The following is a 27,514-nucleotide window of genomic DNA, read 5'->3' on the forward strand; positions in this document are numbered from 1 at the left end:
GAGCAGATGTAGCCACTGCTGGAGCCTAAAAGGGAGAGGATGGGGAAGAATGCCCTATCCTCTCCTTTTCTGTCACCCTTTAATGTCTCACCAATACTTTCTACTGCCCAAACCTATATAGTGGCCAGTTGACAAGGGAGCTTTAGAGGAGCTCTGCCACCTGTAATACAGAGCATAAGAGGGAGGAGTGGGATATGGACTTGAAAACAAGTAGACACAAGAATCCAAACAGCAGATGCCATAAATATTTGCCTTTGATATTCCATAAGTTCCAAAGAGTCCATAGAAAGGATTTAAGGAGTTGGGGAGGGACTGGTTATGGTACAAAATTGGGGATTTGCAAAGTTGTATGAGAATTTAAATGTGAGAGATGAAGGGTGACCTAGGAGTCTGAGAGAGAGAGAGAGAGAGAGAGAGAGAGAGAGAGAGAGAGAGAGAGAGAGAGAGAGGGAGAGAGAGAGAGAAAGGGAGGGAGGAAAGGGAAAGAATAAAAATCTGTAACTGCGTATGGTGATGGATGTTAACTAGATTTATTGTGGTGATCATTTTGCAATATATACAAATATCAATTCATTATGTGGTACACTTGAAACTAATATGTCAATTAGATCACAGTAAAAATAAATAAATTAATAGATAGATATAAACAAACAAACACACATAAATAAACAAACAAACAAACAAATAAATAAATACAGCGTAGCTAAGAAAACATGTCAGCTATGCTATCTTAGTCCAAAAATTCTGATACGTAAGAAATATAACATTTTTTTCCTAGAATTCAATCTCTTTCTCTGCTCCCCATTCCATTGGGTCAATAGAAATGTAATCTAATTTTCCCCAAGTTTTGTTTTCTTCTAAATTCTCGACTCTTACCTAGTGCTAAGATATGTATCTATGTGTACATGGTTGACACATACATGCGAGGCTGAAATTTCACATATGCACACGTGTGTGTGTGTATTTGTAGTAAGGGTGGAGAATCAAAAAAACAATTGCATTAGAGCTGTAAAGTCCTCTTCATACTGGTACCTGCTGACCTATCCATTATCACATCTTGTCCTTGGTGGCTGGTCCATCTGGGTGCCTGCAGAAATGTCCTTTGTTTCTACCTACATGGTCCCTTCAGAAACTCCTTTTGTGCCTTTTTTGGGATTTTAAGGAATTGTCTATTACCTCCCTCAACATGATACAGTGTGAGAAACTCTATGAGGCTTCCAAAGTTCGATCTGGCTAGAATAATATCATGGAGCCATTTTCTCTATGTCTCACCATCTATCCAGAGTTATAAAGGAAAAGAAGTTATAGGATCTTTTGCTCTCAGATCTCACAAATTATCTGGAGCTATTACCAAAGCCCCAGGCTTGGCCCAGAGCTGAACACAGGACCTTTCTCAGGAACTAACGCCACGCTCCCCCGCCCCACTCCGCCGCCACACACACACACTCACATCGCCAATCTTTACTAATCCACTTCTATTCTCACAGCCCAAGGAATCTTTAGTGGTCAGGAAAGCAAACAGTGAGAAGTTCTAGCCCTTACTTTTCAAGCCACCTTTGTCTCTTCCCTAATCTTTAAAAGAAAAACAAAATCTCAAAGCTTTTTCTCTTTCCTGAGATAGTGAATATAGGCTAATTATTTTTATGGGGTCAATGAAGAGACAAAGAAGGGAAAGAAAATAACTGGGGGGAAAATAACTTTGGTTACTATTTCAAAAATATATACCCCCAGAATCAAGTTCTGAGTGAAGGTGGCAGGCTGAGCTGAGAATTACAGAGGCGAGGAGAGTGGTGGGGAGTAAAGGAATGTTTTAAGATAGAGAGTACAGTTCAACTCGATGACTATATTTTCTCAGATGTTTCCCTTTTCATGGGAAGGAGCTTCTCAATCAGGAAAAAGTAGAGGTGTTTTCTGGGAATCAAATGAAAAAGAATAGAAGATAGCTGACAAAAAAAGCAATCGACTATGTATCATCATTAGCATATGAATTTCTCACAACATATGGGTAAAGTTGGCATTATAATTCTCTTTCACAGATGAGGAAACTAAGGCTCAGAGTCTGTCCAAAGTCACACAGACCAGGGAGGTTGCTGAGAAGGCTTAAGGTAAATGAAAATATTTATTCCTCAAAACTCATGGCTTGCTTCTTTTCTCGTAATTGAACTTAAAAATAAAACATGTTTTCAAGTACGTAAAATTCTTATCAGTAATAAAATGTTCTTGTATCATTGACAATAGATATCTAACTAGAGAAAGTGAAACCAGGACATGACTCAGCATGGGAAAGAAAGTGAGAAGTGATTTTGTAGGAACTTGTTTCCTATGTTAACCCATAGAAGACTCCAGTTTTGCTGGGGCTTCAGTTATCTAATTAGCAAAGCTTCAAAGTTTCCTTAGAAACATCTATGTCTCCATCACATGACTCCTAAGTACAGTACCCTTGACCCAGCCCTCAATCGGGAAGGCATGAGCACATGCTTCTGAGGGGATCTGTGTCCCAGGGATCAAGCTGAATGGGAGGAGATGGAGTATGTTACAAAACTGCCTACAACCGGAAGAGCCAGAGCTGTGTTTTTGCTCAGTCTTTGGAGAGCACCGAAAATTGGGCACAGGAAGCAGCATCCAGCTCAAGAGTTTGGAGAAGATTAGAAACTGGGCACAAGGTCTGAAAATCGGAAGTAGGCAGAAGTAGCACAGAACTCAAAATTATTTTCAGTCGACAATTGGTATGTTACCAACAAAAATTATTATGTTTTAAAGACCATCACCAGTGTAAAGATTTCTTTAATTTATTTTCACTCTTAATAAAAATAGGTCATGCTAGGCATATGGTTTTATAATCTGACTTTTTTCCTTCCTATATCATGAATATGCCCTTTTATTTCTCACCCTACGACAGTTTGGTTTCTCGCCACCGCCGATGCATTGCCTGGCATGACCAAGGAAACCAGTGATATAATAATTGCTAGATCTAATGGCCACCTACAATCCTGGCTCCCTTGACTTATCCTCCTTGGCCACTCCTTCCATAATCAAACATCCCTTCCTTGGTCCTTCAATATTTCTCTGTTCTGGTTTCCTCTCCACTTCTGGGGGCTCTCTCTGGTCATCTTCACAATCATTTTCCTCTAATAACACTTGAATATGGAAAACAGTCCCCTGGAGACACTGCTTCTCCCCTCATTTTAAACACTTTTCTTGGACGTTCTCTTTTACTCACCACCTATGCATTTTGACACACAAATTCAAAACTTCAGCTTTGTCCTCTGTCATGAATTCCAGACCCTTAGCTGTAATTCAACCTAGATTTCCCACTGACTCATTACACTCAACACACCCAAAGCAGAACTTATCTCTTACCTGCCTTCTCAAATATGATAGGGTGTCTCCCTTTAAGCTTAGAGACAGAAATTCCGCTTGCCCTTCACCTTGGTGACATGAATAAACACAGTGCTAACATCGAACTCAATGTTATGTTAGAAGCTTTACAGATATTTTCTCATTTAATCCTCACAACAAATCTGTGAGGTAAGTAGTATCATCACCCTCCCCTTACTACAAGGAAATGCGAGCCTGAGAAGGTAAAGACGTTTTCTCAAAGGAACCCAGAAAACAAATGAGTTAACAGTCAGACTCAACAGTTTGTCTCCTAGCGCCTGTGCTCTTAGCTCCGCACTCCTTTGAAAAGACTCAGAAGTCTAGGCTTTGCAAAAGGAAATTTTACTGAGAAACCATGTGAAAACAAAACAAAATTCAAAATGTAAAAATAAATTAAGATGCAAAGCATAAACTGTTCAAATGTAGTAGTGTCCACCTGCATCAACCCGGCCAACACAGCTTGGCACCCAACCCTGGTTCCTCTTTTCACCACAATCCTCTTTCTTGGGTGCTAGACAAAACTGGTCAGACTCTTCCACCAAGGAAATCCTGGCTTCCAGATCCAGTGAACTTCTCAACTTCTTCCAAATGCTGCTTATCAGAATCAGCCTCTGTTCTTTGATAGTAGGCTTCTCTAATGTTTTGATTTGATCCTCTGACCTTAGCCTCATCCCCAGCAATAAGGAAGGCACTTTCCTACCCTGACATGAGCTTCGAACTGCTCTGAAACTACCCCCTCCTTCTCTCTTTAGATGACTCAAGCTATGAGACCTTGTGTAGTTGATTTTTAACCCAAGGGCAGGGTTTTAAACTTTTTTCTATTAAATTTTATCATAGTAGCCTTAGCTTCTAATTCTAACAGATCTCTTTAGATTCTAACGCTGTGGTTCAATGACTTCAATATTCCCCTGAGTTTAAATTTGTCCATTTAATGATTCAAAAAATGTAATTTATTGAATATTCATTGGGTGCTAGGAACTGTTCTAAGCCCTGGGGGTCAGTAGTGAACAAGACAGGCAAACCTCTGCTTATGTGGTATTCACATTCAAGTGTGGTAAGGAGAATGAATAAAGAGAAAAGAGCTGGGAAAAGTGAGCATCGCAGATGGTAAGGATGGAGAACGCTCCTCTTTTCATCTTCCAAGAGTGAGAGAGCATGTCCTGTGTCTTTTTCTCAAGAGAGCTTTCTCTCTTAAATTGACAAAAAGTATACCTAGTACCTAGTTGACTCTATGTATATTCTTTCGACCAGTTGTACATCTCTGTTGTCGATAGGAATACCCACTGGGAACCTGGCATAAACTGTCTGTTGTATTTCCTTGATTTTTCTCCAAGCATTCACTCAGGTGCCCTAAGTGAACTTTCATAACACCCTTGGGAGTATAACAGGTCTGACTCGCTTTACCAGTCTGATGTACAAACACGGTTACATCTATTTTATTTTTCTAATTTATCACTTAAATCTCAACAAGTTTTCCTAAGAAAACTGCACACCAAAAGGTCTTACCAAGAGGTATTACCCTTACAAAGCCCCAAAACTCCTTGGGACCCTTTCATGTTAACGTTTCTGAAGGGAACCACTTTTGATTTTTCAAGTAACTATAAAAATTTGATGCAAAGGAAACTTACTATGTCCACCTCTATGTTAAGGAAAGGCTATAATGTTAAATTTTGAAAGTGTAGTATTTCTATTAGCAGTTAAGGGAGGGGGCCATTTCTGAAAAGAAGACAAAATTGAAAAAAAAATTACATTTCCACCAGAAAAATGGGGAAAATGCTCTTTTTTTCCACATCTTCCATTTTCTTTCCCTTTTTAAATTCACCTTCCAGAAGGGGAAGCCAAGATTAAGAAAACAGATACTGAAGTGAACTGAAATAAACTGTAGAAACTGGATTAGAAGAGACTGAGCTGGCCAAAAATATAAATGAATTTTAATTTGCAATCTTTCAACTAGTCCTAACATCTTTCCTCAGGCATTGGCAACCTATCCTACAAACAGAGAGCCACAGGTAACCTGCTGGGGAATTTTAGTGACACATCGCCATTCACCTGCCCTCGGCAAAGTACACTCCCACACTCTCCTACCTCCATCTCTCTCAGCCCGGTCCTGGAGGCGTAGAGCTTGGCACCCCACAAGGTAATTCCACGCAGTAGTCAGTCTTTCACCAACCGTCTCAAGCCCAAGATTCTCCTTCCTGCCCACTTCAGGCATAAATTTGTCCTCATGCTTTATCTGATCCTGGTTATCAACTCTGCATGAAAAAAATGAGACCCAGTTTATTTACATCTTAGAGAGGAGTTTGCTAATTAAAATACATTCTTAGAAATGGGGTATGTGTTATTGAGCTTCAAATTACTCCATGTTGATTTTGCCTCATCTAGTCATCAAGAGCGAAAAATATAGTACACCCACATTATTCAGAGGAACGCAGCTGTACCCCTATGTTAGCTTTACAAGTGACTTGTAGCAATGGCATAGGTTTCAATCAAAACAAGGAGCCAAACTGCAGGTATATGCATACGTTTAAACTCATCAAACTTATACATTAAATACATGCAGGTTTGGGGAGGGGGGTTTGTTTTTTGTTTTGTTTTGTTTTGTTTTTTGCTTATTAAGTGTACCTCAACAAAGCTGTTTAAGGGTTTTAAAAAAGCCATCATTTAAAATAAAGTTTGACCAGCAAATTTTTCAGACTCCGTTGGGAAGTGTAAGGTTTTCTGGTGCACATTATAAGAATAATAATAGTCACTAATACGTACATATTTACAATGTACTCTACATAGATTATTTCATTTAACATATGCAAAAATCCTATGAGAGAAACTATTTTGCCATTACACAAAGTAAGATATTTCTGTTTTAACTAGTCCTTCAAGTATCAATAAACTTAGTCTAGTGTTCCACTCTAAGGACTAGAAAGATGAGACTTCAGGGCCAGAAAGTTAGAGTGGATAGGCTTTCTCCCATATACCATACCCACAGGCATCTACCTTCTCTTTCCTGCAGCAGGCCTTATCACGTTCCACAGATAGAACCAAATGATTTAACATGCTTTCAGCAATTATATGAAGAAGCATACAATTAAAACAGCCTGTTATTGGAGATAGAAAAAAAAATGGCGTAGATGATAAATGCTCTGTTCATCCCTCTGGTGACCAAAGTTGTGACAGAAACAAGGAGCAGCAGCAAGGGAAAAAATCACCTGAGATGAATAAGCCATACAACTAGGGAGAAATCCAAGAAAGCACCCTGTAACGGCAGAAAGTAGGACGAGATGAAGATGCAGGGCTGACCGGTCCCAAGTGGCTGAGTGAGACGGAGGCTGCGGCTGTGGCGGCAGCAGACATCTCTTAAAGAGGCCATGTCTGCAGATGGATTTTCACTGTGACAGACCTGTTCCCTCTGAGCACTAGTGCCCAGTTGGCTATAGGCAGGGGGCACTAGGGTCTTACAGGGAGACTGCTGGAGTGAGGGCCAAGGTGAGACTCGCTCTGTACAGAAGAGCTAGCCATATCCGTGGTTTCCTGTTGAGCCCTCCCAACTCCCAGTGTGCTAGCACAGCGCTGCCATAGCCTTGATATCATCAAACTGATTAACAGAGGCCACTCTGCCCATAGTAGTCCTTAAAACCCCACCTCCCCCAACTCAAGGCCCCACCCAAGCCATATCCAGGTATATTCTCAGCGAGTGAGGTGCTCCTTGCTGAGCAGTGCCTATACTCACACTGAAGGCAGTTGGCCTCGGTTTCTGGTGTGGCCTTTTGAGGCAACTATAAGCACAGCATCTGTGGATTGCTTGCTGAATCTTAACAGGTGGCCCCAGAGAGGCATAGACTTGGGCTAAATTCGGCCTGCAGCTGAGCCCATTTCAGGACTGTGCTAGTGGACACCTACTTCACAAATCCACGCTAGTAAGACAGGGAGACTTAGGAGCTTTGCTTAGTACATAGGAACAAACACAGAAAAGCAGCCAAAATGGTAAGACAAAGAAGCAGAAACTATATGACAGAACAGAACAGAACTGAACAGAGATACAGAGATAATGGAGTCAAGTCATCTAACAGATGCAAAGTTCAAAACACTGGTTATAAAGATGCTCAATGAATTTTTGGGAAGTGTAGATAATTTAGTGAGAACTTCAACAAAGGGATAAAAAAAAAGCATAAAAATGATCATGGAAATTATAAAAGGGAACCAGTCTGAAATGAAAAACACATTATCTGAGATGGGAAGTATATTAAATGGAATAAACAAAGGAATAAACAAAGTGAATAAAGAAAAGGATCAAATGACCTATCTAGAGGACAGAAAAGCCAAGGGCACTCAATCACAATAGTAAGAAAAAAAAAATGTCAAGTCTTCAAAAGAATTTAAGGAGCCTATGGGACACTATTAAGAGTCCACATATCCATTTGATCGGTGTACCTGAAAAAAATCTAGATGTTGAACAGCTGTTTGAAGAAATAATGATGGAAAACTTCCCTAATCTAGTGAAGGAAATAGACATAAAACCCCTGGATGCTCAGAGAATTCTGAAAAACAGGGATCCAAAGAGGCCCACACCAAGAAATACCATAATTAAAATGCCGAAATTAAATACAGAGAAAAAATATTAAAAGCAGCAAGAGAAAAACAGATAGTTACCTATCAAGGAACTCCCATAAGACCGGCAGCTGATTTCTCAAAAAAAACTGTAGAGCAGAAGGGCTTGGCAAAAAAATATTCAACAGGATGAAGATCCAGGATCTACAACCAAGAATAATTTATCCAGCAAAGATATCATTTAGAATTGAAAGACAGATAAAGAGCTTTCCAGACAAAAATAAGCTGAAGGAATTTATCATCACCAAGCCCATATTACAGGAAATGTTGGAGGGACTTTTTTAAGAAGAAAAAAAAGGGGAGGAAGCGAGCAATTGAGAGGATCATTTTATGAACTATATAGATGTCTAACCAATGTACTGTATACTTAAAACTAATTAAAATAAATAAATTTGAAAGAAAGAAAGAAAGAAAGAAAGAAAGAAAGAAAGAAAGAAAGAAAGAAAGAAAGAAAGAAAGAAAGAAAGAAAGAAAATTGTAGCATTAGCTTAGGGTGTCCCTATATCTAAAAAACAAATTCCAAACAGAGAAAATGAAATCTGGATATTTTTTTCTCTTGACCTCTTTAGGAGTATTCGGAAACTCATAAATTTTACCCCTGGGACTTTCTTTCCAGAAATGATGACTTTTAAACCTCTGCTTGGAGTGGCTGGCTTCTTTCATTAACTCTTTAAGGTCTCATTTTAAATACCAGAAAGGTCTTCTCTGACCATCCAGAAGATCTTGTTTGTTCCTTGCTGATGATTATCAGAATGGGGACTATGTGTCTTTTTCTGTTTATTTATATTCTGTACAGAAGGAGAAGGGCAGTGTCATTTTTTAATACTCGGAGCCTAGCAATTAAAATAGAACTGACAATTAAAATGCACTCAATAAAAATATATTGATCAAATAAATAAATTGATTAAATGGAAAAAAAAACAGCCTGTCATCCTCATTTCTCCCCAACTCCCACAATATTGCTTTTAGAGAATTCTTCACTTCAACAAATTTCCTTTGGCTTAAACTTCTCCACAACAGATACTGCCTCAAACACACTGGTATTGTGGCCTTCCTACAATAATCATTTCTAGGCACCAGTATTTATTAAAACAAAGACTATGTTGTCTGGTAATAAAAGCCGAGACAGGATATGAGAATTAATCTTCAGATAAGTGTGGGCAGGGTAACCCTGAGCATGTACCCAAAAATGAAGTACTACACAGAACACTCAAATCAAAGTCTGTCCTGAGTGGCAACTCTTAAGAGAAGCCAAGCTGAAGTGTTTTATTATTGTTTATGAATCTGAACGAGAATTTTCATTCCCTGTTAATGCACTGACCTTGCTGATTATTGCTTAACAAGAAAGTGTTTGTGGTATAATGTAGAGCATCAGAGTGTTTCCATGGGCTAGACATTTTGGAGGAAAAAAAATAAGTGAATAAAAAGAGAAAAATGAGAAAACTTTTAGGAAAGATATTTGTCTCAAGTTACATTTCTTGTAGAATCTGATTTCTATTTTCTGCCTCCCTGTACAGTATTAACTTTGAAAGTCCTTGTTATGCAGTGAGGGTCACAGGTTTTTAGAGATATCTGGAAGTAGAGGATTGACTAAACAGGCTACTTTTTTTTTTAAACAAAACGAAACAAAACTATATATATATATATATATATATATATATATATATATATATATATATATTCTATTGTGGTAAGAACACTTAACATGAGATTTACCCTCTTAACCATTTTTTAAATGTACAAGACAATATTGTTGACTATATGTACAATGTTGCACCTCAGATCTCTAGAACTTATTCATCTCTTGCCTAAATGAAACTTTATGCTTGTTGATTAGTAGCTCCCCATATCTGTCTTCCCAAATACCTGGCGATTACCATTGCATTCTTTATTTCAATGAATTTGACTATTTTACATACCTCACATAAGTAGAATCATGTAGTATTTGTCTTTATGTGATTGGTGTATTTTGCTTAGCATAATGTTTCCAAGGTTCACTTTGTTGTCACATATTGCAGAATTTCTTTCTTTTCAAAGCCTGGAAAATATTCCATGTATGTATGTTTCTTTAATTCATTATTCATTAATGGACATTTAGGTTGTTTCTACACTTTGACTAGTGTGAATGGTGCTGTAATGAAATGGGAGTGCTAATATCTCTTTGATGTCCCGATTTCAATTATTTTGGATAATATCCAGAATTGGTATTGCTAGATCATGCGGTATTTTCAATTTTTAATTTTGCACAACCTCACATTGCTTTCATAATGGCTACACCATTTTGCATTCCTACCAACAGTATTCAGGGTTTCCAACGTTTCCACATTTTAGCCAAAACTTGTCTTTGTTTTTCAACAATAGCCATATCAAAAGCTATGAAGTTATATCTCACTGTGGCTTTGATTTTTATTAAATTCCAATGGCATTATTTCTACAAAAATATCAAAATCAATTCTAAAATTTTTATGGAATCACAATGAACCACAAATAACAACATTGATCTTTTTTTTTAAAAAAAAAAAAGGACAAAACCAAGGCATTACACTTCCTTATTTCAAAATATATCACAAAAATCAGCAATGAAAACAGTAAGGTATTGGCATAAAGACAGATATATAGACCAAGGGAATGGAGTAGAGAGCCCAGAAATAAAATCAAACATATATGACATTTAAAAGGGTACAAAGAATGTACAATGAAAAAAGGATAGTCTCTTGAACAAATGGTGTTGGGAGAACTGGATATGCACATGCAAAACAATGAAATTGGACTGTATCTGATACCATAAACAAAAACCAATTCAAAATGGATTAAAAACTTAAATGTTAGACATGAAATTATAGAATTCCTAGAAGAAAATAGGGGAAAATCTTCATGACATTTGTCCTGGCAATGATTTCATGGATATGGTACTAAAACCATAGGCAACAAAAACAAAAATCAACAAAATGGATTATATCAAACTAAAAAACTCTGTATAGCAAAGGAAACCATCAACAAAGTTAAAAAGAAACCTATGAAATGGGAGAAAATATTTGCTAACCATATATCTGATAATGGGTTAATATCTATAATATATATAGAACTCATACCACTCAAGCAAATAAAAATTTAAAAATAGACAAAGAACTTTGAATAGACATTTCTCTCAAAAGAAGACAGGCTGCTTCTTCTTGTTCCGCTTTTCACATTAGCATTTAGAAGTAGTTGTCTGCAGGGTAAATTTTTAAGTGGTTGTAATGTCTAAAAGACCCCTTAGGCTTTGACAATTGCTAGTTCTTTTAAGACAGGAAATTTATCCATCTTTCTAATCCCCTTGCCCACCACAGTGCCTGATACTGTATGAGTGGGGTCAGGGAGGGGGGATGGGGGTGATGATGATTATTCGATAATCTTACTAGATTTGAAATTAACATTTATTTAGCTTATGACCCCACCAAGTAAAAGGAGAAGCTTATTGGGGTGTAGGGAGTCAGTACAGTAGTAACAGACCCAGAAGACCTGTCAAGTCCCTCCCAAGTGGCATAAGGAGGATGTTATTAACTAATAAATAAACATGACATACTTCTTGCTCTAAAGACAAGGTAAATTATTTTCATAAAAACACCAGAAAATTTAAAAAAATAATAATTGAAGTAGCCATGCATGTACCAAGGGAAGATTAAAATTTAAGTTCTTTGCTGCTGACCAAGGTTACAATACATGGGCAATATCAATACCTTAGGTCTATTGATAGAACACCATTACTGAGGTTTCAAAACTAGTCCAAGTAGAAATCAACAAGACACCTGAAATCTGGAAAACTTGTGTGTACTGCCTGCAGGAATAAATCTAAACTTTTCATTTTATTTTATTCTTAATTTTAAAGAATGTGGTTTTCACTAAGCACAGTGACAATGACAACTAAAGCAAATAGCAGTAGTGAAGAAAAAGGAGGATTAATTTTCTGTCATAAGCCTCCTACTTTGAGGAAGATATTTTCTGCTGAAGCACAAGAACATAATATTTGGCATACCTTTCCTTAATCATTATTTTTCAAAATTAAATGTATTAGAGTGAGATTGGTTAATAAAATTATATAGGTTTCAAGTATACAATTCTATAATATATCATTTGTATATCGCATTGTGTGTTCACCACCCAAAGTCAGATCTCTTACCATATATTTGACCCCCTTTACCTTAATTGACCTCACCCTTCCTCTCTTTTCCTCTCTTAACCACTAAACTGTCATCTGTGTCAATGAGTTTTTTTTGTTTGTCTTGTTCATTTGTTGCTTTCAGTTGTATACCCTACATGAGTAAAATCAATGGTTCTCAACTTTTGCTGTTTGACTTATTTAGTTTAGCATGATAAACTCAAGATCCATCCATGTTGTCACAAGTGGCAATATTTCATCTTTTCTTATGGTTGAGTAATATTCCATTGTATGTATGTACCACATATTCTTTATTCAATCATCTATTGAAGGATACTCCAGTTGTTTCAATGTCTTGGCCACTATGAATAATACTGCAATGAACATTGGGGTTCATATACCTTTATGAATAAATGTTTTCAAATTTGGGGGGGTAGGTACTCAGAAGAGGGGTTGCTGGGGCACATGGTAATTTTATTCTTAATGTTTTGAGAAACCTTCATACTATTTTCCAAGCAGCTCTACCAATTTACATTCCCACCAGTAGTGTATGAGGGTTCCTTTTTTCCTACAGCTTTTCCAACACCTGTTATTACTTGTCTTAGTCATAATAGCCATTCTTATACCTCCTCAAACTTAAATTTAGAATATATGGAAGTTCTTTCTCACTCCGCTATTTAAGCAAAAATGAAAAATCTCTCTGGAAGGAGCCTGAACACATGTCTGGTGTCCCAGCTTTTGTAGCTGCCACCAGAGGAATAGAACTCAAGATTTTGTGGCTCTGATAGCCAAAGAGGCTTGCATTCATGAGTCCTATAGGAACGAAGCAAACAAAGAAGTTCATCTCCTAAACAAGACCTGTGCGTCAAGACTGGGAGAGGTGGCTATTATAGCTAAAGCACAGAAACCAACAGAAAGTATTAAGGAAAATTAAGAAAGAAAGGTGTATGTTCTAAGCAAAAAAGTAAGATAAATTTCCAGAAATTAATCTTAGTAAAAAAAAGATAAGTGATTTACCTGATAGGGAATTCAAGATAGTGGTTATAAAGATGCTCACCAAGGTCAGGAGATCATGCATGAACAAAGTAAGAATTCAATAAGGAGACAGAATATCTAAAAGTGTACCAAACAGATATCGCAGAGTTGAAGAATACAACAACTGAACTGAAAAAAATCAATAGAGGGGGTCAACAGCAGACCAGATCAATGGAAGAAAGGATTGATGAATTTAAAAACAAGGAGTGGAATTCATCTAATTAAAGATACAAAAAGAAGAAAATGAAAAGGAGTAAATAGAGCTTAAGGGACTTATAGGACAACAGAAACTTGATTGATATACTCTTCTCACAAAAGGAGAAGGGCAAAAAAGGGACAAAAACTTTAATTAAAGAAATAATGGCTGAAAATATTCCTAACCTGGGGAAAAGATGAATCTAAAGAGAACCACACCAAGACACATTATAAATAAATTGTCAAAAGTTAAAAATAAGAAAAGACTCTTAAAAGCAGCAAGAGAAAAATAACTTATTAAGTACAAGGAATTCCATTAGTCTATCAACAGATTCTTCAGCAGAAACTTTGTAGGCCAGAAGGGAGTGGCATGATATATTCAAACCGCTGGGGGGAAAATCTGTCAACCTAGAATACTCTACCTGGCAAAGTTATCAGACTTGAAGGAGAGAAAAAGAGTTTTCCAAACAAACGAAAGCGGAAGGAAATCAGCACCACCACCAAATTAGCCTTACAAGATGTTAAACAGATTTTTTCAAGCAGAAAGGAAAGAATGCCAATTAGTAACATGAAAACATATTAAAGTATAAAACTTATCTGGTAAAGATATAGTGAAATACAGAATACTCTAAGGTTGTAATGGTGATGGTTCAAATCACTTATAACTCTAAAATAAAGATTAAAAAATAAAATATTGCAAATAACTATAACCACAATAATTTGTTAATAAATATATAATATAAAAATGTAAATTATCACATTGAGAACATGAAATGTGGGGAGCCTTTGTATACATTCAAAGTTAAGTTATTAGCTTAAAATAGCTTGCTATAAGCATAATAGTTTAAAATTTCAGTATGTACCACGCACTTGAAATTACATTTGCAATGCAATTACTTAAGCATATAATGAAAAATTGCAGGTATCAACTTCAAAAAGTATGACAAAGTAGAGTGCTAACCAAATATTCTAAGTGGTAGATGAACAAAAATGTTTGACTGTCATTGCTCTAAGCTGCATATGGTTGTATCTTGGCTAAAGACATTCAAATCATCTGGTAGATGCAGCTTGTTTGATACAACTTGCTGGTCCTGTCCCAACAGCACACTTCCCACTTTCCTCAATGAACTTACCATCTACAGAGCCATTTACCTGAACTCTCCCAGACTTTAGCAGTAACGGCAGAGAAAAAAAAGAAAGAAACCTTAGAAAGGGATTATGATAATTCAGTAGCCCAGCACCTAGAGAGATATGAGAATGTAGGTGAGGAGAGTTCTAAAGGGGAATCTGAATGTCCATGTGAAACCTGAGCATCTTGCCTAGAAAGCACACTGTGGTGATTACTCCTACAAATTTACAAAGCCTGCTTTGCACCCAACCGAGCAGGACTTCTGATATCAGGATGTGGGATAGAAGACTCTGCTTTTCTATCAGGGAAGATTATAGGGTGATGAAGGGATCTGAGGTCTCTCAAGGCAGGTAGTGTATAATCTTGGTGGAAACTTTGGACCTCCTTTTCCAGGCCTAGAAATTAGATATGCAAGTGAAAATTACAGTCAGAATGGTATTTTTTAAATACAAAATCATATATTTCCCTAACTTAAAACCTTTTGATGTTTTCCTAATAACTTTCAAATCATTCAGGCTGACATTCAAACTTTAACTTAGCACATAAGTGCTGCGTCATCTGGCCCTTGCCTTTCTCTCTAGCTTCGTCTCTCAATACTCCCAGGCATTCATCCCAGCCATCTCCAATGACCGACAGATCTCGGCTGTGTCTAAGTGTTGCCCCAACTCAGTGACTCTACAAATGCTAGTGTGTCTGCCTAGAAAGTTCTTCCTACTTCGTCACCTGTCCAATTCTTCTTCCTTCAAGACACAACTCAAGTATCATTTCTCAGGCCTCAAATTTTGTTTTTTTCATCTTTGTACTGTCAAAGCAACCTTAGTCCAGCATTTGTTATATCGTAAGGTATTCATTCATTCATTCACTTGACAGCTCTCTATATAATTTCCTAGCAGGCAAGGTCTGGCATCCTAGATGTAAATCAATGACTGAAAGAGGAAATAAATTTATTTTTAAATTTAAAAAAGAATTATATACAAGAAACAGGGAGATAGAAGAGTTGAAGTAAGAAATAGCAGTAATGAAGGAGCAGGAAGAAACTAGAGAGACAGCAGAGGGAAGCAATGGGTTCTTCTTACTCAGTTTCCCTGGCAACACACAAACCTCTATCTCTGCTCAGGTGTCTAATTGCCTGCTAGAATAGACCAGCAGGGCTCAAAAACCAGCCTGTCCACTTATCAATTATGGGACCTGGTATAAAATACTAATCCTCTCTAATCCCCAGTTTCCTCATCTCTGAAATGGATAAAATTATATTAACCTTTGTCATAGAGTTGTTATGAGGATTAAATCAGAGAATACTTATGATACACGTGACACAGTGCCTTATTCATAACAAACACATGATAAATGTTCACTGAAAATGCATTTCTATCTACTATCGAAGAATAAGAGAATAGGCTTTTTCTTAGGCCTCACAAAGCACAGGGCTGGACTGGAACTTTGAATTAGTCTGATATGAAGGTTTTCTCTGATCCCAGGACATTTTAGTTTGGTGCTGACTTCAACAAAGCAAACCCAAATCAGCAACATTGTTATCATTTGAACTGGGTTGGGGTTAAGATTTTGAGATTTCTATGTTAATGACATAATCTTAGTGTTTTTCCTCTTGAGAAAAAGAAAAAAAAATTATCTGAGGTTGCCAAATGAATGATCTAAGAAAGACCCAGCCCCACAGCAAAAGAAGCTTCACTTAACAGAGGCTACATTCTCAAGCCTCCCAACCTTGCAAAGACCTTCTTCTCAAATGAATGGTAACAGAGTTTTTGCCTATTGACCCAACCACTAGGTTGGGTTTGGAGGTAAAATATTATCTACTTGGATTAATTATTATATCACATTGTACTGATCCATGCCTCTATCATGGATCAGCCTTTTTGCTTGGTCACATATTAACAATCATCATCTTGACATTCTAAACATGCTGCCTGATAAGTAGTTCCTGGCAATAGTGGCTGACAGCAGTTACTGGAATCCCTGCTTAGTGAGTGATTACATAATATCTACACCTACCTGCACAGTTAGTCACGATATTTCATGATGTTTGACCTGAAGAGTGTCATATTCACTAGACTGATCTCCTGATTATCCACTGAACATGTTTTGCCTTTCCTACTTTGTGCTTTTGCTCACTCTCTTTCCTCCGCCCCAAAATGGCCCTTCTTTCTCTCAAATTATTCAAATTCCAGAAGTCTTTTAAGGTTTAGATCAAATGTTCCTTTTGTCTGTCATTGACCCAAGTAAAAAATAGTTTGCTTCTGAATTTCTACTGTACATTACTTTATGCTCTCTATCTTGTATTTTCCTAAATAGTATAATGCCTTGCACATGATTAGCACTAAAAGAGAGTTTACTGAAGGCATGAACTAGTGACCCACTATAACTAAGGCTACTGTAGATTACTTGAAAATGTAAACAGACATATCATCCTAATGAAAAGAAAACATTTTACTTCCTATGAGGAAATCCTGCTTGTTCACTAACAGCTAAGTCCACTTTCCGTTCATGTGCCTCCCAAAGCACTTGGAAAGGAGACTCTAAGCAAAACAAATTCTGGAATTTAATCTCTGGCTTATCACTCAAGTAGCTTGGCCTTGCTCTTACTTCTTGGATATTAAAACACTGTCCTTAGAGAGGTTTAGAGAAATTAGAGAAACTTGGAAATAATGGGTTTTAGTTGGTGCTTTGGGCTGGAAAAAAAAAAAAAACAGATTCTCACCACTTGACCCCTTTATTGATCTGCTCATTCTCAGAAGTGAGAGTCTTAGAAGGGCTAGAGATGACCTAGAGCTAGGTCAGGGTATAAATTGGGATGATAACAGAGGATACTTATGTGGACTCAGTATTACATGGTGTTAAGAAGTTTTCAACTTTGTCAGATTGAGTAATGACTTGTTTGTTATGAAATATAAAAGGCTTATCGGTTAGAAATTTATGCTGAGAAATGACATGATTTCTGAGATTTGCTTGGAAATACTCAAGAGAAAAGAGGAAGAATAGAGATAAATAACAAGATCAGTAAAATTTTCATAATTGTTGAGTTACTACTTAGTATATGGAAGCTCATTATACTATTCTCTCTATTTCTGTGGGCTAAAACATGTCTACACTAAAAAAAGTTTGACTAGTCTTTTAAGAAAGTAGTTATCCTCACATAACTGACCTCCAAACAAGATTTTTATCTGAAATGACAAATAAGGGTAAAAAGAGAATTTTTATTATCTAGATCACCAGTCTGTGCCATTGGATTTAATCCAGACTACTCTGAATCACTATTGTGTCATGTTCTCTTGTTAAGTAAATCAGAAAGCTACATATGTGCAGCATAACCTGAAAAAGATATCTGTGGTTTAAACTTTAAACACACTAAAGTTATTTACATTTTGTCCTTAATCAGAATTTCAGCCTTATCTCAGTAGGGCAGTTCTTTTGTGTCTGTGTTGTTCCTTGAAGCCATAGTTATGTTTTTGAAAATCAGTTATGCTAAAAAGGGATAAAAAAAAGTGAGAGGAGGAAAAGAGGTTCCGAAGTAGCCCAGAGGTTAATAAATTTCCTGGCAGGATATCTTAATAATAATCCATGCAAGCACTTTATTATCTAGCATATCTGGCCCTAATTTAAATTTAGCTCTGAACCATTAATCAAATAAAGTATCTTTTACAGAAGTTAATTAATAACCTCGTCCCTTCCTCTACCCTTCACTGAGTAAGCTAAGGCACCAAAAGTATTTGTCATGTTAAAAGTTGCTTGTTGGCCTTTGGAAATATCACAAAGGACTAGAATCCTCAGATACCTAAGAAACATTTTTCTTTCGTTCTTTATTGTTGTTGTTGTTGTTGTTGTTGTTACCGTTGTTGTTGTTGTGATGAGCATATATTCTTAGAAAAACCTATACATTTTTGGTCCCAATTTCACCAAGTATCAAATGGAAGAAGATGTCAAAAGAAACAAGAAGTAACTTTATCGATTCACCCAACAGAGTTGGCTTAGTGACTTACTTCAGGAAAAGGAACATTTCAGTAACATAAAAAAAAAAAAGAAAAAGAAAAAAACAAAACTTACTAAGCCCCTTTATCAGCAGCTACTTGCACAGAAAGAATTTTATAGAGTTTTGTGGCCTAATACTGATTCAGCAGATCAAGGTTTTGAGAAGTGGAAGTAACTAAACTAAGCTTAAAGAAGCCAGTAGAAACTTTGACACTGGTATCAGCCTATATTTTCACACTCCTCTTACATCTCTATACATTAGGCTATTTATTGTAACCATCCAAATCCTTCAGAAAAATCATTAAGTCAGCATTTTCTAAATATGTTTTTAGAACTGAGATATTAATCATTACCTGAAAAATAGGATTTCATGATCAACTGAAATTTTGGGGAAATTCTGAGTCAAACCAAGTTCAACTTTGGGACTTTCTAGAGCCTTTAATATAATAAAAAGTATTATGGACCTTTAAGAAGAGAAATGCTATAAGACTAGTGCAACGTTCAGAAATCATCTTTAGAACTAGTATTCCAAAAATATATTGATGACTATGATCTGAAAATATACCCAGGTATACACACACACACACACACACACACACACACACACAATGTAAACATACTAGTAGATAGAGTGAATCATTTTTTTCACTGATGTGAACAAGTATAAAGGCAACTAAAATTGTAAGCCAGCAAGCCAAGGAATATCTCCTGTTCTTTCAAAGAACGAGAGAGACCTATTTTTCTGACAGCCCTTTAGACTGTGGATTCTAGGCAGTTACTTCCTTCCTGCTCTAAAAACATTAAATCCAGGAACCAAGAAACTGATAAGGAAAGAGACAGCCTTACAGAACATTTAGTACTGTGGCGAAAAAGCAGACTTCCTATAAATGCCAGGAAACTTACTAAGACCCAGCCCTGACTTTCTGTAAACCCTAGAAAGAAATTAGTAGATAAATTACTTCTTTTCTTTTCTTTTCTTTTCTTTTCTTAATGAGAGTTAAGAAGAGAGACTTTCTTAAAGTGAGTCTCAGCTAGCTATCTCCAAGAGCATTTATTAAGTTTATACTGCGAGTAATAATAATCATGCCTGCCAAATGGCTATTTGATGTGGTGAATTTGATCATTTTAGCTCCCTTGACATAATACCAATCAAAACAATTCCACTCCAGTGATCACAACTCTGTTTCAACAACAAAGACAACAACAACTATAACAACAATAATAACAATAATTGAGACTATTACTAGAGCTGACCCTTAAACTGGGTGGTCTTCAATTCCAATCACTTTGTCCATTGGGACCATCGATGCAGATATTACAAGAGTAATTTGAGTGCAGGATTGATATTGTACACACATTTATTCATGTAATACTTAGTCATAACTTCAGTTTCCTTTTCCATTTATTATTCGTTGGAAAGAAAAATTAAAGAATGTCCGCCTAAATTGTTCATATCCTTGGTACACTCCCCTAAGAGCTCATTTCTTCTTGATAATCATGGAAAAAATGTAAATATAAATTGCCATTATAAACAGTGCAGACACCCTAACACCACAAGCCAAAAATTTGCCTTGTAATTCATAGCAGGAACAGGAAAGAAAATAATACAGAAAAGCATAATTTAAAAACTATAAATATCTTAAAGTTTTAGAGGGTTTTTTTTTGCTTTTTATATTTTTTATTAAATATGAACATTTGCAATAGAATAATACATGCCTACTGTTACTTGCTTTGATAGTAGTTATTTATTACCTATCAGTTATATTCAGTGATTCTATATTTAAAAAATACTTATATATGATATTTTAATATTTTAAGTAAATTATTTAAAGGAAAAGAAAAAATATTAACTCCACTGGAGTTACCCCACTGAAGCCCTTATTTATTTGGGGGATACCAAAATTTCATGCTAAGGATCGACCCTATCTCCAAATATTCTCTAAGTTTCCACTATGTGGAATACTAGAACAACCAGTGCTTAGTACTGTGGGGAAAACAGATTTCTCAACTGTGGTCCCAGATTGGAAGTAAAAGAGTAGATAGTACAGAAAAGGTGATAAGTAACTAAAGGATATGATCAAAAGGAAATCCAGAAGACTCATCAAGGGAAGCTAGAATACTAATTTATGATGAAGTCAAGTTTCTATATCTCTATATAAATTAGAACTGATTAATGGGATAGAATACCTTAGGTACTCAATGCAAGGTATAAGGGCAATAGAAACAACTGATATGCCTCCATGATCATATGTACCTGAGATCCAGATATGAAGATTTCATCCTACCGTGGATGAAAAATAAATTGTCGTTTGTAAAATTATAAACTCTAAATGAGAGTTATATCCATTATGTTCAGCAACAAACCTTACCAATTAATCTGGAAATTCCTTGAAACAGCCCAAGAATGTATGGACAGACATACCCATACAGGGTAGAGGTCAACCACCAAATGGGAAGCAAAAGTAGAGAAGGAATTTGGGCATTTTGTGTTTGTGTATGTGGGGAAGGGTGTTTTTTTTCTGGACATAGATCTAATGCCTATGTAAATGTTGTTTGAATCCATACTGTCAATTTGAGAATATATTTTCAGGAATACATAAGATAAAAAAAAGAAAGGAACATCTGTACAATGTTTTGATTTTGAATAATATAGTGCTACCAGCATCCAACTAGTAAATTGATGAAGATTAGATATTGCTCATTTATATAAGACTACAGAGAAAAATCACTTATGTGTGAACATATAAAAAAATATTGTTTTGTACTACCAGTACAGAATGCCCTTCATATTTTTCCCTTTTTTAATTCTGTTATATGAAAGACAAAAAATTCAGCAGAAAATTATGAAAGATGGCAGTCAAAAAAATCCCTTATCTGGAAGGAGATGTATTATGCCAGTCCTGAGAAATTACAATGGCTTTGGACACCGAACTTGTGAACCTTGAATTGTACGTAACAGCTTTGTGAAAGGTTTTGAGTGAGATAAAAGGAAACATTCAAAATCTAAGAATAAAGCCAAGGTCAAATTAAACTTTTTTGAACAGTTATCAACAAAGTTTTTATCAACATTTATGGATTAATGACAAAGGCACACAAATATTTTTACGGTATGTAAATTACTTGAAACATTTTCTTTTTAAATAAGCTTGTTGCATTGTCTGTTTAAAAAAACTTTTTATGAAAAAATGAAAAGATGAAAAAATATGTTAATAACAGTATACCAGGGATCATCTTAGTTCCAGAATATAATCAAGGTATACCTCATCACTATCCAATGGGAGCCTAACTCATTTAATTTAAAAGTCAGTTAACCTGAAAATAGAATATACAAGTCAGAAATGCTAACAAGTAACTTTAAATGTCACAGTCCCTTTAAAGATGGGACTGACTTTAGTGGTCATAACAGGCTAGGAAAAAGACATTCCAAGCTGACACCAGCAGCCTTTAATGGGAAAATTCTGTCTCATCTTGATGCTGGGGTGGAGAGGTAGAAATATTTACAGAAAGTCACTGGTGACCAGTCCGGACCTTCACAAGCATGGGTCTTTGTCTTCTTTGTGCTCATAAAATGACTTATGGATTTTTATGCTTTCCACTCTGCTTTTCTCATAGCTTTAACTCTTCTCCATGCACCCCAATCCAGCCTCTACCTGGATCTGGGTGCCAGATCTGTAGTCTGGTTGCCAGCCTCAGCTCTACTTATACTGGTGTTGAAACAGTCGAAGAGAGAACTAGATTGGCAATGATCGCCAAACAAACTATAGCAGCTACAGGGGCAAGAAATGAAAGTCAAATCTAAGCCTATGAAACCCAGGTAAGCAAAAGTTAGGTGTAATCCTACAAGATGGAAAAACAAAGTTAAGGTTGAAGAGTTTGAAGGTGGGTTTCCATATGGCCAAAGATAAGATACAACCCTAACAACAATCTAGCACATTTGGAGGGTTAAAAGTGGCCAGAAGCCTCAAAGATCATCATCGAACCTGATTTATTATAACAAATAGAAGTCTCTAGTATGGTAGACCAGTGCAAACACCAGGTTACCTTCAAGCGTTGTGAAGGCATTCTCCTGCTATTGTCCACATGCTATTCTTCTAAGCAGATATATCCACAAATAACCTCTCCTGAAGTTCACTAGAATCATCCACTTTGATAAAAATACCTAGAAGTCATAATAAGAAAGATAGGAATTGAATCTTTGTCTTTTAGAAGTAAATATCTTGATATGGATGAACTGGAAATGATTAATGCTTTTCTTCTTTCCTTGCCAAAAGACGGGCATTTGCTTAATTGAATAGTGACAGAAAATCTTATTCTCCATATATGGAATGGAACCCAAGATACTTTTATAGAACTTTTAATTTCTCATCAGATTATCTGTGGAATTAGTCCAGTGTTGTGGTTTTCCATGGAACTAGTCACGTGTCAAATACAATGCTGGTTTCAAGTGAATCCTCTGTACCAGAACTCCATGGATATCACAGAAATATGAGAATGGAAATAAAAGATAAATGTAAAGAAGTGAAAAGGAGTAGCATAGAAGAAAATAATTGAAAATTTATGATGGAACAAGTAAATCTAAGGAGAATTTTCCCTTTATTTTTTGGTAGAATGTTAAAACCCTGAATCCGACCCTTCTGTCATGAAGAAGTAGCCTCTGTGCCCTGCTCTCTGCCCAGCTTGCCTCCCTTTGTGGACATATTATATCCTTATACAATTTAATTCAAGTGGACTTCTTGCATGCAACTCTTATTTATTTAGTACAGATTATGTTAAAAACTGTATTGAAAGAATGAGTAATCGAATAAATGTGTAGCTTGAATATTATTTATCCTCCTTACCTTTCCATCTCATTCCTTTAGTTATCTTCTTTTTTGTTAATGTTTTACCATTTATTTTGCACTCTACAAGTTTATATAGAAAACTTTATTTTGGTACATAAGAGTTCTATTAATTGTGTTCCGTGCACTCTAGATTTTTTTTTTTTTTGAGATTTTTTTCTATCATTCATAGTCAATGAAAACCAAAAAATATGTATAGGTCATTTTATTTCTAAAATAGTTAATGAAATTCAACAAACTTCTTCATAAATTCCTCCTTTTCTCACTTTGCATGAGTTTGGAAGCCACAATCTTAGTCAAAAAGAACCATAGCTCACTTTTCATGAATGCATATTTGATATGTCTCTGCAGTATTTTGTAAACATTCAAGCAATAAAGAAAAATATATAAAAAAAAGGAGAACAAATATCCCATTAAGTTCAGCACCCAGAGATTTCCGGTGTTAGTATTTTACTAAACATATACCCAAATGTATATCCGTACCTATAGACACATATGGAAATGTATATACAGTTTTACATGAAGCCATTTAATTTTTTTTCATTCAACCATATCTTGGAAATAATTCCATGTTCATAAAAACAGAACTCCTTGAAGCCTGCAAGGCTGAGTGTGATATGGCCGTGCTTACCTCTCCTTCTCATCGTCAACTTACATCCCCTTTATTCATCCCACTTCAACCACTGGCCTCCTTGTTATTCCTTAAGTATACAAAGCTTCTTCCTATCTGAGGGCCTTTATATTTTGTTTCCATGTTCTTACAATTTTTTCCTATAGTTCTTTCTTTGACAGGCCATTTCATGTTTGTCACTCATGTCTCAGCGCTAACGTCCCCTCTAGTGAGGTCTTCCACAATGACTCTATCTAAAGGAGCAGCCCAGTCTTTCTACATCTCATCATCCTGAGTTATTTTCATTGCAATTTTTTCTCTGTCTAAAATGATCTTATTGATTTGTCAAATGACTAGGGCATTTTTATAAATTCTTTAAACAGCAATTAATTTTTTTTATTTTAAGTTTATTGGGGTAGCATTAGTAAATACAATATATAATTTTCAGGTGTACATTATAATTTGACATCTATATATTCTATTGTGTGATTACCACCCAAAGTCCAGTTTCCTTCAGCTACCATATGTTTGACCCCCTTTACTCTGTCTACCTCTTCCCCCACCTTCTAACCTCTGGTAACTACTAGTCTATTGTCCATGACCATGAGTCTCTGTTTGTCCTGTTCATTTGTTGCTTTTAGGTTTATATCCCACGTAGAAGTGATATGTGATTTTCAACTTTTTCAGTCAGGCTTATTTTGCTTAGCATGATTATCTCAAGGTCCATCCATATTGTCGCAAATGGCAGTATTTCGTCTCTTCTTATGGCTGAGCAATATTCCATTGTATATATGTACCACAGGTTCTTTAGCCAGTCATCTATCATAGGACACTTCGGTTGCTTTCATATCCTGGCCACTGAGAATAATGCCTCAACGAACATTGGTGTGCAAATATCTTTTCAGATATGGGTTTTCAAGTCTTTGGGGTAAATACCCATTAGAGGGATTGCTGTATCATATGATAGATCAATTCTTAGTTTTTTGAGGAATCTCCATACTATTTTCTATAGTGGATGTACCAATTTGCAGTCCCGCCAGCAGCGTATGAGGGTTCCTTTTTCTCCACATCCTCTCCAACATTTGTTATTACTTGTGCTGTTGATGATAGCTATGCTAACAGGTGTGAGATGGTATCTCATTGTGGATTAGATTTCTGCTTCCCTAATAGCTAGTGATGTTGAGCATCTTTTCATATATTTGTTGGCCATTTATATATCCTCTAGAGAGAAGTGTCTGTTCAGGTCCTCTGCCCATTCTTTGATAGGTTCATTTGTTTTTTTGTTGTTATTGAGTTGTATGAGTTCTTTGTATATTTTGGATATTAGGCCCATATCGGAGGCTTTGCTTGCAAATATATTTTCTCATTCAATGGTTCTCTCTTTACCATGTTGATGATTTCTTTTGCTGAGCAGAGGTTTTTAGTTCGATGCAGTCCCATTCATTTATTTTTGCTTTTACTTCCCTTGTCTTTGAGGTCAAATTCATAAATCCTCTTTAAGTCCAAGGTCCTTGAGTTTAGTTTCTATGTTTTCTTCTACACATTTTATTGATTCCAGTCTTATATTCAGGTCATTAATCCATTTTGAGTTCATTTTGGTGTGTGGTGATAGACAACAGTCTGGTTTCATACCTTTGTAGGTAGCCTTTCAATTTTTCCAGCATCATTTATTGAAGAGGCTTTCCTTTCTCCATTGTATGTTTTTGGCTTTTTTGTCAAAAATTATTTGCCTATGTAAATATGGGTTTACTTCTGGACTTTCGATTTTGTTCCACTGGTCTATGTGTCTGTTTTGCTGCCAATACCATGCTGTTTTGATTACTGTCGCTTTGGGGTATAATTGAAGTCAGGCAGAGTGAAGCCTTCAGCCTCGTTCTTTTTTCTCAGGATGGCTTTGGCAATTCGGGGTCTTTTGTGCTTCCATACATATCTGATGATTTTTTGTTCTATTTCTTCAAAAAATGCCAATGGGATTTTGATGGGGATTGCATTAAATCTGTGTAATGCTTTAGGTAATATGGTCATTTTAACTATGTTGATTCTTCCAATCTAAGAACATGGAATATCTTTCCATTTGTTTGTATCTTCTTTGATTTCTTTTAACAGAGTCTTGTAGTTTTTGTTATATAGGTCCTTCACATGTTTTGTTAAATTTATTCCTAGGTATTTTATTCTTTTTGTTACAATTGCAAAAAAATTATTTTTCCCACTTCTTATCCTGATGCTTCATTATTAGAGTATAGAAATGCTATGGATTTTTGAACATTGACTTTGTATCCAGAGACTTTACTGTATTTGCTTATTGTTTTTAATAGTGTTCTTGTGGAGTCTTTTCTATAGAGAGAATCATGTCATCTGCAAATGGTTACAGTTTGACTTCTTTGTTTCCTATTTGGATTCCTTTTATATCTTTCTCTTGCCTGATTGCACTTGCAACGACCACCAATGTAATATTGAATAACAGTGGTGATAGTGAACAGCCTTGTCTCTTCCTGATCTTATAGGGAAGGTTTTTAGTTTTTCACCATTAAGTATAACGGCTGAGGGTTTGTCATAGATGGCCTTTATTATGTTAAGGTACTTTCCTTCTATACCGATTTTGTGAAGTGTTTTGATCATAAATGGATGCTGTATCTTGTCAAAGGCTTTTTTCCGTATCTATTGGTATGATCATATGATTCTTATTTTTTAATTTGTTTATGTGGTGTATCACATTAATCAATTTGCATATGTTGAACCAGCCTTGAGCCCCTGGGATGAATGAAGCCCACTTGATCGTGCTGTATGATCTTTTTAATATGTTGCTGTATTTGGTTCGCTTATTTAGGAATTTTACATCTGTGTTCATGAAAGATACTGGTCCGTAGTTTTCTTTTTTTGTGCTATTTTTACCAGGTTTTGGTATCAGAGTAATATTGGTCTCATAAAATAAGTTGGGGCAGTGGCTCCATAGTGTAGTGGTTAGCACGGCTGCTTTACACGCAGAAGGGCCTGGGTTTGCACCTCAGGTGGAGCCATGGATCATACCCCAGGTGCGCCAGGCCCTGGGTTTAGGCTGTGAGCATGTGGGAGGAGACAACCAGCCTTCAGAGATCCAGTTCTTAAGGGGAAATGGCAATATCCATAGGGTATGGGTGGAAGTGCGGGTTGGAATTAAAGAGGGTGGGATAAATAAATAAGTAAGTAAGTAAGTAAATAAATAAATAAATAAATAAATAAATAAATAAATAAATAAATAAAATGAGTTGGGAAGTGCTGCCTCCTCTTAGATTTTTTGGAAGAGTTTGAGGAGAATAGATATTAAATAATTTTTGAGTATTTGGTAGAATCCACTGGTGAAGCCATCTGGTTCTGGACTTTTACTTTTTGGTAAGTTTTTGATTGTTTCAATTTCCATACTGTTGATCAGTCTATTTAGATTTTCCAGATCTTCTTGATTCAGTATAGAAAGATTGTATTTTTCTAAGTACTGATCCATTTCTTCTAGGATATTAAATTTGTTATTATATACTTTTTCATAGTATTCTTGCATGATCTTTTGTATTTCTGCAATATCAGTTGTAATTTTCCCCTCTTTCAAATCTAATTTTGTTTATTTCTGTCCT

General features: G+C 36.0%; 1 protein-coding gene across 1 annotated transcript in view; it reads right to left on the minus strand.

The window, feature by feature from the left end:
- The window catches only part of ZPLD1 (zona pellucida like domain containing 1), a 294,999-nt gene that overhangs the window by 221,268 nt on the left and 46,217 nt on the right, over positions 1–27,514 (minus strand). The window contains exon 2 of the mRNA XM_036219546.1: positions 5,464–5,630. The gene's annotated coding sequence lies outside the window, so the exon portion shown is untranslated. The remainder of the gene's footprint in view (positions 1–5,463; positions 5,631–27,514) is intronic.

This window comes from Rousettus aegyptiacus, unplaced genomic scaffold (assembly GCF_014176215.1).
Source record: "Rousettus aegyptiacus isolate mRouAeg1 unplaced genomic scaffold, mRouAeg1.p scaffold_m13_p_4, whole genome shotgun sequence".
NCBI classification, from domain to species: Eukaryota; Metazoa; Chordata; class Mammalia; order Chiroptera; family Pteropodidae; genus Rousettus; species Rousettus aegyptiacus.